Genomic DNA, 14,331 nt, shown 5'->3' with positions numbered 1-14,331 from the left:
ACCTAATGAGGGGTTCCGCTGGGAAATGAGATGCTCATCAGTCTTGCTTGTAGCCCCCCACCCCAGCTTGAAGAGTAAGTCTCATAGAACCCCCTCACCGCGGCAGTTGTGGGGGAGGGGAAAACCCTAATACTCCCCAGTGGACCCTGGGCCTACAAGGATTCCTTGTCTCAGCTCTTCCCACACTTTTGCTCATTGTGTGTAGAGGAGGGTGAGTGACTGCGGTCAGGCCAGTCCTGCCACTTCTCCATACACTCCTGGGGCAGTGCCTGTTCTTGCCCCAGTCTTAGCAGACATCCTTAATCATCCTGAAATGTGAGATCCTCAACTCTGTCCTCAATCTTGTATCTTGATCGTCAACACCAGGAAAACAGGAAAAGTCCCCCTCAACATCTAGATCAAAGGCATTCACAACCTATCATGACCTGCTCTTTCTTCTTTGGTTTCCTTCCTGCTCCTGCTTCCTTCCCTCTAACTCTGTTCTCTAGGAACACTGAACAGTCAGCAGTTTCTGGAATGAGTTACGGCATGCTCTCTCTTTTCTCCAAACCTTTGCACATAGCCGTCCCTCTGCTGGCAGTAACCACCTTCCACCTTTGCCCAGCGGATTCTTTCTTACCCTTCATGAGTCACCTCCGCACTGCCTCCTCTGGGAAGCCCTCCATGACCACTCTGTCTCCCAGGCTACATCAGGTGGCTCTCCGTGGCCACCCTCACTCCTTTGTTTCCTTTTTTTTTTTTTTTTTAATTTTATTTATTTGACAGAGTGAGAGAGATCACAAGTAGGCAGAGCAGCAAGCAGAGAGAGAGGGGGAAGCAGAGCAGGGAGCCCAATGCAGAGCTCGATCACAGGACCCTGAGATCATGACCTGAGCCGAAGGCAGAGGCTTAACCCACTGAGCGGCCCAGGTGTCCCTCCTTTGTTTCCTTTATGTAGTATTTGTCATGCTGTATTTGTAGCAGGTGCAGAAAGCTGTTTTTTCTCTCACTTCCATAGCAAACAGCTGTTGCTGGAAGACAGCTCCCACTCCTCCTCTTGCATCTAGAGAAGATATGGAGGAAATGTTACAATGTCACAAGGTTGGAGGACAAAGAATAACTGGGAAATAACATTAGACAGGGTGATCCAGGAGGGCCTGAGTTGAGACTGAGATGGCAGGAAGGACACAGCTGTATCAAGATCTTCAGAATGGGGGAGAGGGGGAACGGTCGAGACAGAAGAACTAAGAAGGACAATGGTGGAACAAGTCTGATGTATTTGAGAAGTAAGAAGGCCAGTGTGGCAGGAGTAGGCTGACCAATCAGGGAGAAAGGAAGACTAGCTGGAGCAGAGTCCTTTGCCTCCCTGCTTCTCTGTTTTGTTTTTCTCCATCACACTTACACCATCTAATAATACATGATATATTTTACTTATTTATATTTATTTTCTGGGGCTGCCCCTAGAACCTAAGTTCCACGAGGGCAGGGGTTTTGTCTAATTTGTGCACTGCTCTCTCTCCACGGCTCAGATCAGTGCCTGCCACACAGTAAGTACTCAAACCTAGGCTTGTTGCATGAATAAATCCATGAAAAATAGACAAAAATCAAATGATGTAGGGCCTTGAAGACCATGGTAGTAGGGCCATTCCAGGCAAAGAGGACCAGAGACCACCCAGGGACAGGCATGTGTTGACTAATTTTTTATTTTAATTGCTCTGATTAAATCTTAATTGATACACCAGTTAACCACATTTTTTATTTGCTGAAGTATCTTCTTTTTCTACCTTCATTCTTACCCCCTCCAGAAAAGAAACATATGATATATGCAATTCTATATCTTGCTTTGTCACCTAATAATATCTTAGATATATTTCCATATCAATATATAAAGAATTATCTCATTCTTTTTTATAGTTGCATAGTATTCCATTGACTAGATGTATTGTGGCTTATTTAACCAGTTCCCCTTTGATGGAAATTTAAATGAAATTTTGTGTGTGGGGGGGTATTTACTTATGTGTCGTTTACTACACAAAGTAGTAAGGATCTTGAGAAGCTTTACTTTTCTCATGTTCTTAGCATGGAACAATGCTTAACACATGAGAGATTCTCAGTAAATAATTTATTGAAAGAATAAAACACTCCTGGACTTCTTTTATGGGCTATCTTATTCTACCCATCACCACTCTCCAATCTCTATTTGTCAGCCCAGGCTACATTGAGGGACCCAGATTGCTAACTGTCCCCTGTCTGCCTCAGGCTCAACCACATCTCCACTTACATGTTCCAGAGAGGTCCTCTGAGTCAGTATTTCCGGAACTGAACTCCTCACTCCTAACCTCACTTTAACCCCCTTTGAACCTTCCAGGCTCCAATCTTCTCTTTCTCTGACCTTGCAAGCTCAATCAAATAGTACCAGTTCCCATCCATGTCCCACTGATGTGACAAACTTCCTCAAGTGAGTTTTCTGCACAAATCAGTAAGTCACAATCCCTGACATTCCCTGTCCACGCCGCCTCACGTGCAGTCCCAGCTTGGGCTTCCTCCTCTCTTGCTGCCAGCAGGACACCAGTTTAGTGGAACACTCTTAAAATAGCTGTCATCATGTCATTCCCTTAACGAAAAACTCTGAGGTCTGTCTCCCCCAACCCAAACCTGTTCTACCAAAGGTCTTTTATATAACTCTTCCCTTCCTCTTCATTTTCTATAGGCCCTAGTTTGGTTCTCTATCACTGTGTAACAAAGCAGCCCAAAACATAGCAGCTTAAAATAAGAATTTATTAGGCTCTCTTGGTCCTGTAGGTTGGCTGGGCTCAAATGAGTAAGTCGCACTTGGAGTCTCTTGTATGATGACAGTCAGCTTTTCGTTGGGTCTACAGTCATTTGAAGTTTAACATGGCTGGACCTCCCAAATGGTACAGTTACATGGTTGGCAAGTAATGTTGACTGCCTGCTGGGGGACCAGGTGGGGCTGTTGGTAAGAACACCTGTAATGGTTTGGGTTTCGCAAAGCATTGAGACTGCTTCCTGAGGAGCAGCTTCTACTGCCTGAGCATTTCAAGACCGCTGGGTGAAAACTATAAAGCTTCTTATGATCACTTCTGCTATATCCTTTTGGCCAAATAAGTCAGGAAGTTCAACCCAAATCCGAAAGGAAGGTAAGTAGTTGCCACGTCTCAAAGGAGGAGCAAAGAATTTACCACCATCTTTAATCTACCATTGTCCACCTTCTGGACACAAATTATTTACATTCTTTCCACATGAAAAATATATAAGGGTCCTCCCAAGGACCCTTAACGTCTCATCCCAAAACATCACTGGCTCATAATGGATCTTATCTTATAAATCAGGTCCAGGTACAGATTAGGCATGATTCTTCCTGAACAGCCTGTTGAGTACTATTCTTTTTGATCTGAAGACCTGTAAACTACAGACAGGTTTTCGGCTCTCCAGAAACCTAACAGAGTTAACAGACTTGAGATAACCAAAGCAGACCATTTTTTTTCCTTTTTATTTTTATTTTTTTCAAAATTTTTATTCACCTATTTGACAGAGAGAGATCACAAGTGGGCAGAGAGGCAGGCAGAGAGAAGAGGGGGAAGCAGACTCCCCGCTGAGCAGAGAGCCCGATGCGGGGCTCGATCCCAGGACCCTGAGATCATGACCTGAGCCAAAGGCAGAGGCTTAACCCACTAGGCCACCCAGGCACCCTTTTTTCCTTTTTAAATTTACTTATTTATTTATTTGAAGTAGGGGAGGGGCAGAGGGAGATGGAGAGAGTCCCAAGCTGACTTCCGGCTGAGCACAGAGCCTGACACGGTACTCAATCTCACAATCCTGAGATCACAATCTGAGCTGAAAACAAGAGTGGGATGCTTAACCAACTGAACCACCCAGGTGTCCCCAGAGCAGACACTTCTGTTCCAAAAACGGGGAAAACAGGAGTCACATACCTATCACTGAACCATAGCAATTCTGAAATCCAGTTAGACACACGTTGCCAGCTCTTTGATTAGGGTACAGTCCTGCTCCCTGGGAATATTCTCTGCAGCTCTTGATTCTATCCTCCTGGCTCGTGGGTTTCTTCTGAGTCATCCTTCCTTTTCCATAAGAAACAGCCCATTTGGGGAGCCACCTGGGAGGCTCAGTTGTTTAAGCATCTGCCTTTAGGTCAGGTCATGATCCCAAGATCCTGGGATCAAGCCCTGAGTCAAGCTCCCTGCTCTGTGGGGAGTCTGCTTCTCCCTCTGCCCCTCCCCCTGCTTGGTTGGTGTCTCTCTCTCTCTCTCTCTCAAATAAATAAATAAAATCTTTTTCAAAAATGGCCCACATTTACATCTGAATAGCCTTCTCAGTCAGCGTCTTAGAAGGCAGACGCTTTGCCTTTTCCTGTGTTCTCTAATTGCTTATATTCAAACCTATCATTTTGTATGGCTGCAGAATTGGGTGGAATTTCCATAATTTTTTTTTAAAGATTTTATTTATTTATTTGACAGAGAGAGATCACAAGTAGACGGAGAGGCAGGCAGAGAGAGAGAAAGAGAGAGAGAGAGAGAAGCAGGCTCCCTGCCGAGCAGAGAGCCCGACGTGGGGCTTGATCCCAGGACCCCGAGATCATGACCTGAGCCGAAGGCAGCGGCTTAACCCACTGAGCCACCCAGGTGCCCAGAATTTCCATAATTCTTGGCCTTTGAGATGATTTTCAAGTTTCATTCCCCTGAAGACTCTGCAAATGGTACTCATTGAGCACCTATTGTGCCCCAGCACTGTTCTAGGGATCAGGGATATAGCAATGAGTGAAACAGTGCCTGCCCTTATGGAACTGCCATTCTAGTGGGAGAGATGAGCAATAAGCAAGTAAACAATATAAAGAAACAAAGAAAGTACCTGGGTGGCTCAGTTGTTAAGTGTCTGACTCTTGGTTTCAGCTCAGGTATGATCTCGTGGTCATGAGATCGATCCCTGCATCCGGCTCCAGGCTCAGCAGGGAGTCTGCATGAAGCTTCTCTCCCTCTGCCCTTCCTCTCCCTCCCTCTCTCTCTCAAATAAATAAATTTTTAAAAAAAAAAAAAAAAGGCAAGCAGGAGAATAGCAAGTGGTGTTTTGTGTCTAGATGTTGATAGGAAAACGAACTTTCATTTTCAATAGGAAAGGCCATTCTCACTGAGAAAATGACATTTAAGTCAAGACCTGAGAAAAGTGAGGGAGTGGCCATACAGGTATCTAGGGGAAGAGCTTTCTAGACAGAAAGAAATGCAACTGTAAAGGCCTGAGTTAAATGTGTGCCTTCTCTCTTCATAAACTAGTATAGTTTGAGCAGGCTGATCTGAGGGGATATTAGAAGGAGAATACCAGAGAGGTATTTTGGGGGGGGGGGTCAAAGCTTTTAGTTTTAGTCTGATTTATGGGAAGAATTTGACCATGAGAATGATGGTTTGACATTTTTATAGAATTACTCTGGCTGCTGTGTTAAGAAATGGTAAGAAGTGATGTGGGAGAAGGAAACCAAGATTTTTTGCAGTACTCTAGGGGAGAAATGATGGAGGTTGAGAGCAGGTGGTAATGGCAGAGATAGTAAGAAGTATCCATGTTCTGAATATCTTTTGAAGGCTGTAGATGAGGGGCACAAGACAGAAGGGAGTTAAATTCATTTTCCAGGACTGCTGTAACACATCACCACAAGCTTGGTGGCTTAAAACAACAGAAATGTATTCTCTCTTAGACCTCAAATAGAAAACTCAAAATCAACCGCCTGCCCCCTTTTTTGGTCCTTTTCAGCTTCTGGGGTCTGTCGGCATTCTTTGGTTTGTGGCTATTCACTCAAATCTCTGACTCCACCTTCACAGGGACTTCTTTTCTCTGTGTGTGTGTACTCTGTGTGTATTTTTTTTTTTTAAGATTTATTTATTTATTTATTTGACAGGCAGAGATCACAAGTAGGCAGAGAGGCAGGCAGAGGGAGAGAGGAAGGGAAGCAGGCTCCCTGCTGAGCAGAGAGCCCGATGAGGGGCTCGATCCCAGGACCCTGGGATCATGACCTGAGCCGAAGGCAGAGGCTTTAACCCACTGAGCCACCCAGGTGCCCTGTGTGTATTTTTTAAAGGACTCTTGTCATTGGATGTAGGACCCACCTGAATAATCCAGGATGCTCTCAGGATCCTTAATCACATTAGCAAATACCCTTTTTCCGAATCAGGTCACATCCACAAGTTCCAGGATTTAGGCCTATCTTTTAACAGGTCACTATTCAATCTGCTACCAGAGACAAGAATGGTTCCAAAGTTTTCTGGAGTGAGCAACTGAAAGAATGAAGCTTCATGAACCAAGACAGGAAAAGACTATGAGAAGAGCATGTTGTTGAAGACGGAGATAAAGTTCTGAGTTGATCTTCATGTGTTTGGATGGGGCAGGTCTTTGATAGGGTGTCCCACCCTCTTAAGAGCTTTACAGTGTATAGGTTTTATTGCCTCATCTTTGATTCTAAGCTCAGGGAGTCTTGAGCTCTTGTCACCAGCTGGACTCCAAAGCCTGACCTTTACTGCCTACCTGCTTGTTGTACTCATTGTCCCACATTTTCCCTTAGGGTCTTCTTTCCAGCTTATCTTTTTTTTCCCTCCCAGATTACCTTTTAACTCAGGCAAAAGACCCGAGGGTCATAACATTCCCTGCTGGAAACCCAAATACCCCTCAATCGGGGCACCTGGGTGGCTCAGTTAAGCGTCTGCCTTCAGCTCAGGGTCCTGGGATCAAGCCACATCTGGCTGTCCACTCAGCGGGGAGCCTGCTTCTCCCTCTCCCTCTGCCTGCCACTCTGCCTACTTGTGTGCACTCTCTCTCCTTTTGTCATTTAAATACAATCTTTAAAACAAACAAACAAACGGCAATAATGACTGCCCAGACCACCCAGACCAGTTTGAACTTGTCCCCCTACTCACACGTATGCAGATGGACCATGGAGTGGTAAAATGAGGTAAGACTTACCCTTACTCATTTTAATAGTAAAGTCTCCACCCAAGGAGGAGCCCAAGGCTTCATATACATAACATACCATGTATGTATAGGCATGTTTCCTTAAGGCACATGCACCTCCTTTTGCCTGCCAATTAACATAAGATGACAAGGCTCCCTCCCCTATCTAAATAGTCATCCTAACCCTAAATAAAAGGAATCCATTCCCTTTTGCTCTAGGAGCCACGGATTTGTAAGTTATTCCCTAGCGATCTCCTTATTTGCTGCAAATAAGTTTACTTGGTGAGACAACTCCACCTGGTGCATCAGTGACTCGCTAAGGAGGAACCTCATGTTAGTTGGATTACGCTGGTTTCCCATTTACTTAGACCAGACCAAATGTTCTGGTAACGTCCAATTCACCTCCACGTCTCCGTCACTCTGTTACACAATTGGTACAGTCATTTTCAGTCGACTAGATCATGCACATTGACATCCAACCTCCTTCACATCTCACCCTACCACTTACTGTGTGAGCAAAGTCAAACCCACTTGTAGCGGGTCTCTGTTCCGTATTTGCAAAATGGTGAAAATAATCTTTCCTTAAGTGATTAAGGACAAACGGAGATGTTCCAAAGGTGTACTACAGGGACCTGGTAGGGGCTCAGCAAATATGGGTACTCTTCCTCAACCCAGTGTAAGTTTGTCAAATAACCACTCTTTTATCTCCCACCGCTTAGAGACCTCCCCCTGAGAAAGTCTCTGCCTAGAGCATGCAAGCTTCGTTGATTCTGAAGAGCTCAAGGCACACAGTAGGACTACTTAGTTGACTGATCGGTGCCTTCTGCAGAGGGACAGTACTGTAAGAGCCAGTTTGCTCTCGTCCTCTCTTCCCTGGCATTCATTATTCTGGGGGAACGCGGGAGTGGGAGGGAACGGGGAGACAGCTGAGACGGCTGAGACAGCCGTGTGCGGATTCAACATGGCGCCGTTCTTCTCATTGTACGAGCCTCAAAGATGGCAACAACCAATTGGGGGCAGACATGTTTGTGCCACGTGATCCAGGCTCAGCCCAGAAGCGGCCGGAACGTGACGCAAGATTGAGGCGGGGCTCCTCCCCCGCACTCTTGGCGTCGAGAGTCTCGTGACAAGTACTTCCGCTCGGGGCGGCGGCGGTGGCGGAAGTGGGAGCGGAGCCGGAGTCTTGGCCATAAAGCCCAAGGCGGCGGCAGCGGCGGCGTTGAAGGCTTGGGGAGTGGCGAGGAGTCCGCTGGAACCGGAACTTGGACTTCTCTTCAGCCCCTGTTCTCCCTTGCACTTCCTCCTCGGCGGGAGCCCTAGCGACGCGCCCGTCCCGGAGCCCCAAGCGGAGCGGCCGCGGTAAGCAGCGGGCCCAGCCTGGCCGGTGGCCTGGCCCCATCCCCCTCCTCAGCTTCTCGGTCGCCCGGACCTCGCGTCGTCCCTATCTTGGGCAGGCTCTGGGCCCAGCGAGGCCTCGCGGGGAAACCCTGCGTCGCTCAAGGCCCAAGAGCAGGCCCGGACCGCACCCGGCCGTGGGGGAGGTCAGAGGTCGTCGGGTGTGACCTCTGGCCGGGTTGCCGACCGCAGGATGGCGGTCCCGGACGCCTCGTTTGCTGGTAGCGTCAAGAACCAAGCCGGAGGGTCTTCTGATTTGGGTCGCCTCTGGACACTGGGGGCCTGCGCCGCTGCGGGACGCGCTATTGGGCTGAGTCCCTTGGAGCAGCGAGCCGGAGTTTGTCGGAGTCGACCCCGCCCGCTGCCTTGCCTGGGGACGCTAGCCCGGGAGTCCCGGATCGCGCGGGCCTTGCTAACAGGCGCCCAGGGCTGAGCCACGTTCCCATCTGTATCTTCAGTGAACAGCCTGACCCTGTTAGAGAGGTTCTCCGAAGGCAACTGAGTCAAGGCAGTGAGTCAGGTCACGTGCATTGGGCTCGCCCCAAGCGCTTGTATACATGTGAGACGCCTCTGGCTCCGGGAGACAGGGAGCTTTTTGTCGTTAAGTGTGTTGTGGTAGATCCCGAAGGAAGTTTTCAAACTTACTGGGGGAAAGATGGTGTTTGGTTTCCACCGCGTTGAGGGACCTCTTACTGCCTTAAAGCTTGATGCCAAGTGTTTCTTTCGTAAAAGTGGAAAATTGAGAATAATAATAGCAAACATTTGAGCGCTGGTTGAGGTCTCGGCAGCGTGGCAAGACCCTTGCAAGGATTTTTACGTTTAAGGCTCAGAAGGCTCAGAACAGCCTTTTGAAGTACCATTATTGTCAAACGGAGAGATTAAGTTGTTTAGCCAAGGTCACACAGATAAATAAGTTAAGGAGCGAAGGTTCAAGCTGAGGCAGTCAGATTCCGGAGTACTGTACTCGACTAGTCTCTGGGTTGTACTGCTTTCCCATGCTCCTGAAGTTTGTGATCTGTCTTTTGCCACCCGGTGTCTTCCTCTCTTTGCCTCCTTGGTTTCTAGTGATCCTATTTGAAATGCTCTGCTTTTACCTTACAGCCTAAGCCACCTTAGTTCTACCTTAAAATCATGAGGTATTCCATTTGCGGTTGTGACTTTTAACACAGGTTTTTTTGTAGTGTAGTGCTAATATTAGATGCTCTACAGTTTTAGCGAAGTGCTTAAATGAGGTCTGAAAAATGTTGTTACGTAAATGTTTTGTCAAACGAATTAAGCCTGGAAATCCTGCCATGTGAACCTTTCTTAAAACCTTAGTACATGAGTATCTGGCCAATTAGTTCTTTCCTGTTGAAAATACTCTGTCTTCTTTTGGATTCCAAAAGAACAGGCTCTTGTCTCTTCCTTGTGACTTAAACAGCTGATTAGCCGCATGACTTCTCATCTGTGGATTAATAGAGTCTCCTATTAGTGTGTTTCTCTTCAGACTTGGGAGAGTTTGCTCAGATTTGAGTCTTAAGAACTGGAAGGTGAGCTGTGAGTACTTCTGAAGATACCATCCAAGCTTAAGCTTAGTCCTCCCAACCCTGTTGTATTCTAATTTCTTTTTTTTTTTTTAAACTCTTCTACCTAAACTGATACATTTAAGTGAGTAAATAGTATGGTAGTCTTAAATGATGTTTGAATTTAGAGAGGAGAGTAATGATGAGCACCTTTTCATTCATTGAGATGTTTTGAGCATCTACCATTTCTTAGACATCACTGCTTATTGAGTCAGGGACGTAGGTGTGGTTATTGTCCTAAAGGAATTTAAAAATGGTGTGTGATCACAGCCAGGAATTCTGTTGTGGAATGGCTTGGTGGTAGAACCTGAGGCTTTTGGAAAGAGGAGTTGTTTCTCATCTCAGCAAGTGAATCCATAGTAGGCAGTCTGGTGCAGAATACCAGACTCTTGAAGCCAACTTGAAGGCTTTGTTAATTGTAACAGCATTTGTATGGTTTGCTCTGGAGAGTATGGAAGATGATGTTACAGTTTCAAATTGATCCTGTCTTTGGAAGAGAAACATTCAACACTAGTTTTTCCTTTTGCTCTAGTGGCGTTTTGTTGTTCACTTGAGGGAGTTCATGTCATTGCCATTTGACACTGCAAATGTTTGCTGCTATGGCGGTGTTGTTTGAGCAAAGGCACATTTGGCATGCTGGATGTTTTTTTCCTTCGGCTGATGAAGAAAGTTTAATATAGTGCCCACCAGTTATAATGCCAGTATTTTACTAAATAAAGCCCTATGCCACCTCGTGCAACTGCTCTGGCTTCCCTTTAAAAGGAGATGAGTTTTGTGTTCGTGGTAGAAGTGCATGGGTAAACAAACAGAAGGGTGGAATGTAGGAGAAAGCACTCTAAAAATAGTTGTGTAGTCTGTCTCTCCAGGTAATTGTTAACAATCACTTGGGCATTTGCTTGTTTTGTTTGTGCCAACCAGGCCTAAGCCCCCAAATCCCATAATCAAAGGACATTGTTTTATAGTAAAGTATGGCTTTGAATCTGATTCCAGACCCCACCACCAAGTGAAGCAGAAGGTTTTGGTTATTTGATTAGCTTCTAATAAATCTCCAAAGAGAATTGTACTAATATCATTTCTACCCTTATATTTGGTATTAGCCTTTCTGTGCAAAGGGGTAGCAAACCGAGATCACAATCTTATGATAGTCTTCTCATGCACTGTTCCTTTCTGAAATTTGACATGTTTACTGTTACTTTTGTGGTCAAATTGTGTAACTGTGCATCTGTTCAACTCAACAAATAAGACTGGGTATTTGACTAGATACTGGACTAAGAATTAGAGACAAGATTTTCTGGGGGAAGTGAGGAGGAATCCTCCTGAGTAAGGCTAACAGGTGGTTCCCCTTGGTACTGATGTCATCCTCTGAAGGAGACTGAAAGCTCTAGAAATGAGCACCCCACACACACACTGCCTTGCGGCTCCTGGCTTTCTTGCTGACTCTTATCTCCCGTGTTAGGTTGTCATTGTATTCTCAGCCATCCATTCCTGGGTTACCAAACATCGATCCGTTAGTGCCATCTAGTAGATCTCTGTGCTTCTGTGTCTGCAGTTTGCTACAGACATATTTTGCAACGTGTTGATCCCTTCAGTTATTTGTTCTCACATCTTCCTTCTGTTCTCTGCCTTTTCCTAAAAAAAACACAGAGAAATAGTTTGCGTTAATGTTTTAAAACTTCTTAATGGTGATTGTGGTCAGTGTGACTTGTGAATCAAAGGTAAAAATGATGTGTGCTGGGTGAAATCAGAACAGGCTTTTCAGCAGTGCCTCTGACTAGTTTCAATTTTAGTACTCAGGCTGTGATTTCAAAAACAAATTTAAGAATAGCTACTTGCAAAATGTCTCTGTGGGGGAGGAAGAAAGCTTGGGAGTTGGTTCCAGTGGTGACATACAGTGTTGGCCTTGCTCATTTGCTGTACTTAATGCGGGGGACCTCAAGCCTCTCCTGGGCTGTTTTGGTGATGTCATCACTGCCGTGGAGATGAGTCTGGCTGATTTTGTTGTCCATTTCCTGGTCGACTTGGACTGCTTGCTGTCAGGGCAGAGCAAATCCATAGAAGCATATTAAGGGAAGCCTGGGGACCTGGGCAGTATTAGGAATTCTGTAACCTCACGTGGCTCTCAAAATGAACTTGCTTGTGTGACTGCTGCCAGACATGGTGAAGGAACGCATCTGTTCTCCCTGACCCTGCAAGTAAAGATGGCTTGTGCTTGCTGCCCTCTTTCCTGGAGTTACCCAGCTCAGTTCATTAATCCTTCAAAAATTACATTGTGAGCTAAATAGTATCTTTGGTTTCTAATTTTTGTATGCAGTTTTGACCTAAAGTTTATTTCCGTTTGGTGAGCTTTTAATTGGAGTAATTCGAGAATGTATTGATAAAGCCAACACGAATTAACTTTTTAAAAACCCAGTAGTAGGGGCACCTGGGTGGCTTAGTCATTAAGCGTCTGTCTTCGGCTCAGGTCATGATGCCAGGGTTCTGGGATCAAGCCCCATGAGCCCCACATCAGGCTCCCTGCTTGGTTGGAAGCCTGCTTCTCCCTCTCCCACTCTCATTGCTTGTGTTCCTTCTCTTGTCTCTTTGTCAAATAAATAAAATCTTAAAAGAAATAAATAAAAACCCAGTTGTAATAGCACAGACTTTATAAAAAGTAGTGCCTCTAACATATGGTATTTAGCCAGTCTACCAACAGTGCTCTGTGTACTTACAGATCTGAAATAACTCTGGGTCATCTAGATAGCCCACAGGTTCACAGCCACTCTTAAATCCTGTGACCTCTGCCATTCAGTTGATGGTTGTTAAAGAGTATTAACATTTTGTAGAAAACCTTCTTACATGATATTTGTCATGCTTTTTGGTGTTTGTGTAGTGCTTACCATTCACATAGGATTTCATTTGGTCCACACAGCATCTCTGTATGCTGAGAGGGTAGCCTTTTCTGTTTTACTGCATGAGATAGTTCTGGGTCCTCAGGTGGTCCAGCTGCTAGAATGTTAATCTATGTCTGCTGAAACACATAGCTATTTCTTTTCTTTTTTTTTTTTTTAAGATTTTATTTATTTATTTGACGCAGAGAGATCACAAGTAGGCAGAGCAGCAGGCAGAGAGAGAGGGAAGCAGGCTCCCCACTGAGCAGAGAGCCTGATGTGGGGCTCAGTCCCAGGACCCTGAGACCATGACCCAGGCCGAAGCCAGAGGCTTAACCCACTGAGCCACCCAGGCACCCCAACATATAGCTATTTCTGATGCACCATTCTGCCTTTTTGATTGTACATGATGCCTTTAAATATCTCAGCATTTGATTCCTTGTAAAAAAATGTATTTTTCTTCCACTGCCTTTTTTTTAAGATTTTATTTATTTATTTGACAGAGATCACAAGTAGGCAGAAAGGTAGGGAGAGAGAGAGGAGGGAAGCAGGCTCCCTGCTGAGCAGAGAGCCCGACGCAGGGCTTTCGATCCCAGGATCCTGAGATCAGGACCTGAGCTGAAGGCAGAGCTGAAATACCACTGAGTCACCCAGGCGCCCCTCTTCCACTGCCATTTATTTATTTGTTTTAAAGTTTTATGTTTTTGTTATCTCTGTACTGACCATGGGGCTCAGACTCACAACCCCAAGATCAAGAGTCTCATGCTCTTCCAACTGAGCCAGCCAGACACCGCCTACTACCTTTTATTTAAAATTACATTTCTCGGGTGCCTGGATTGCTCAGTAGGTTAAGCGACCAACTTGATTTCTGGCTCAGGTCATGATTTTGGGGTCCTGGGATAGAGCCCCGTGTCAGGCTCTGCACTTAGCAGGGAGTCTGCTCTAGGATTTTCTCCCTCTCCCTTCCTCCTGCTTGTGCCCACGTGCACGTGCTCGCTTCCTTTCTCTCAAATAAATAAATCTTTAATAAAATAATAAAATAAAATGACATTTCTCTCTCTCTTTTTTTTTTAAAGATTTTATTTATTTATTTTACAGAGAGAGATCACAAGCAGGCAGAGAGGCAGGCAGAGAGAGGAGGAAGCAGGCTCCCCGCCGAGCAGAGAGCCCGATGCTGGGCTCGATCCCAGGACCCTGAGATCATGACCCGAGCCGAAGGCAGCGGCTTAACCCACTAAGCCACCCAGGCGCCCCAAATGACATTTCTCTTTTGCTGATGATTAAACAAGTCCTTTTTTTTTTTTAACAAGTCCGTTCTTTTTAAGGAAAAAAAAAACAAAACCTAAGGAAACACAGAAGTAAAAAGAAAAAAAAATCGATTCACTATCCACAGGAAGACACTGCGTTAACTGGTTGTTCTTCCTGTGAATGTATACTTTAATATCTTTGTTTTGTAAAGTTGAATAAAATGTGGTGTGGGAATTTAACAGTGGTGGGGGAAGCTGAGCAGTCTTGCGTCTTTGACCTGTGGGATCTCTCGTAAGAAGGGGATAGGAAGC

The 14,331-nt window shown here is 45.6% G+C and overlaps 1 protein-coding gene and 1 pseudogene across 3 annotated transcripts in view; both read left to right on the top strand.

The window, feature by feature from the left end:
• Window positions 1-8,776, top strand: part of LOC116858201 — a 55,419-nt pseudogene extending 46,643 nt beyond the window's left edge.
• Window positions 8,087-14,331, top strand: part of RAB7A (RAB7A, member RAS oncogene family) — a 68,620-nt gene continuing 62,375 nt past the window's right edge. For 2 of the 3 annotated variants that reach the window (XM_032842832.1, XM_032842833.1), the window contains exon 1: window positions 8,087-8,307. The gene's annotated coding sequence lies outside the window, so the exon portion shown is untranslated. The remainder of the gene's footprint in view (window positions 8,308-14,331) is intronic. The other variant, XM_032842834.1, reaches the window with a different exon arrangement.

The sequence above is a fragment of the Lontra canadensis genome, unplaced genomic scaffold, assembly GCF_010015895.1.
Source record: "Lontra canadensis isolate GAN:19392208 unplaced genomic scaffold, GSC_riverotter_1.0 scaffold133, whole genome shotgun sequence".
Classification (NCBI taxonomy): domain Eukaryota; kingdom Metazoa; phylum Chordata; class Mammalia; order Carnivora; family Mustelidae; genus Lontra; species Lontra canadensis.
Note: the sequence above shows the minus strand (reverse complement) of the source record. Positions and strands in the feature narration are given on the sequence as shown.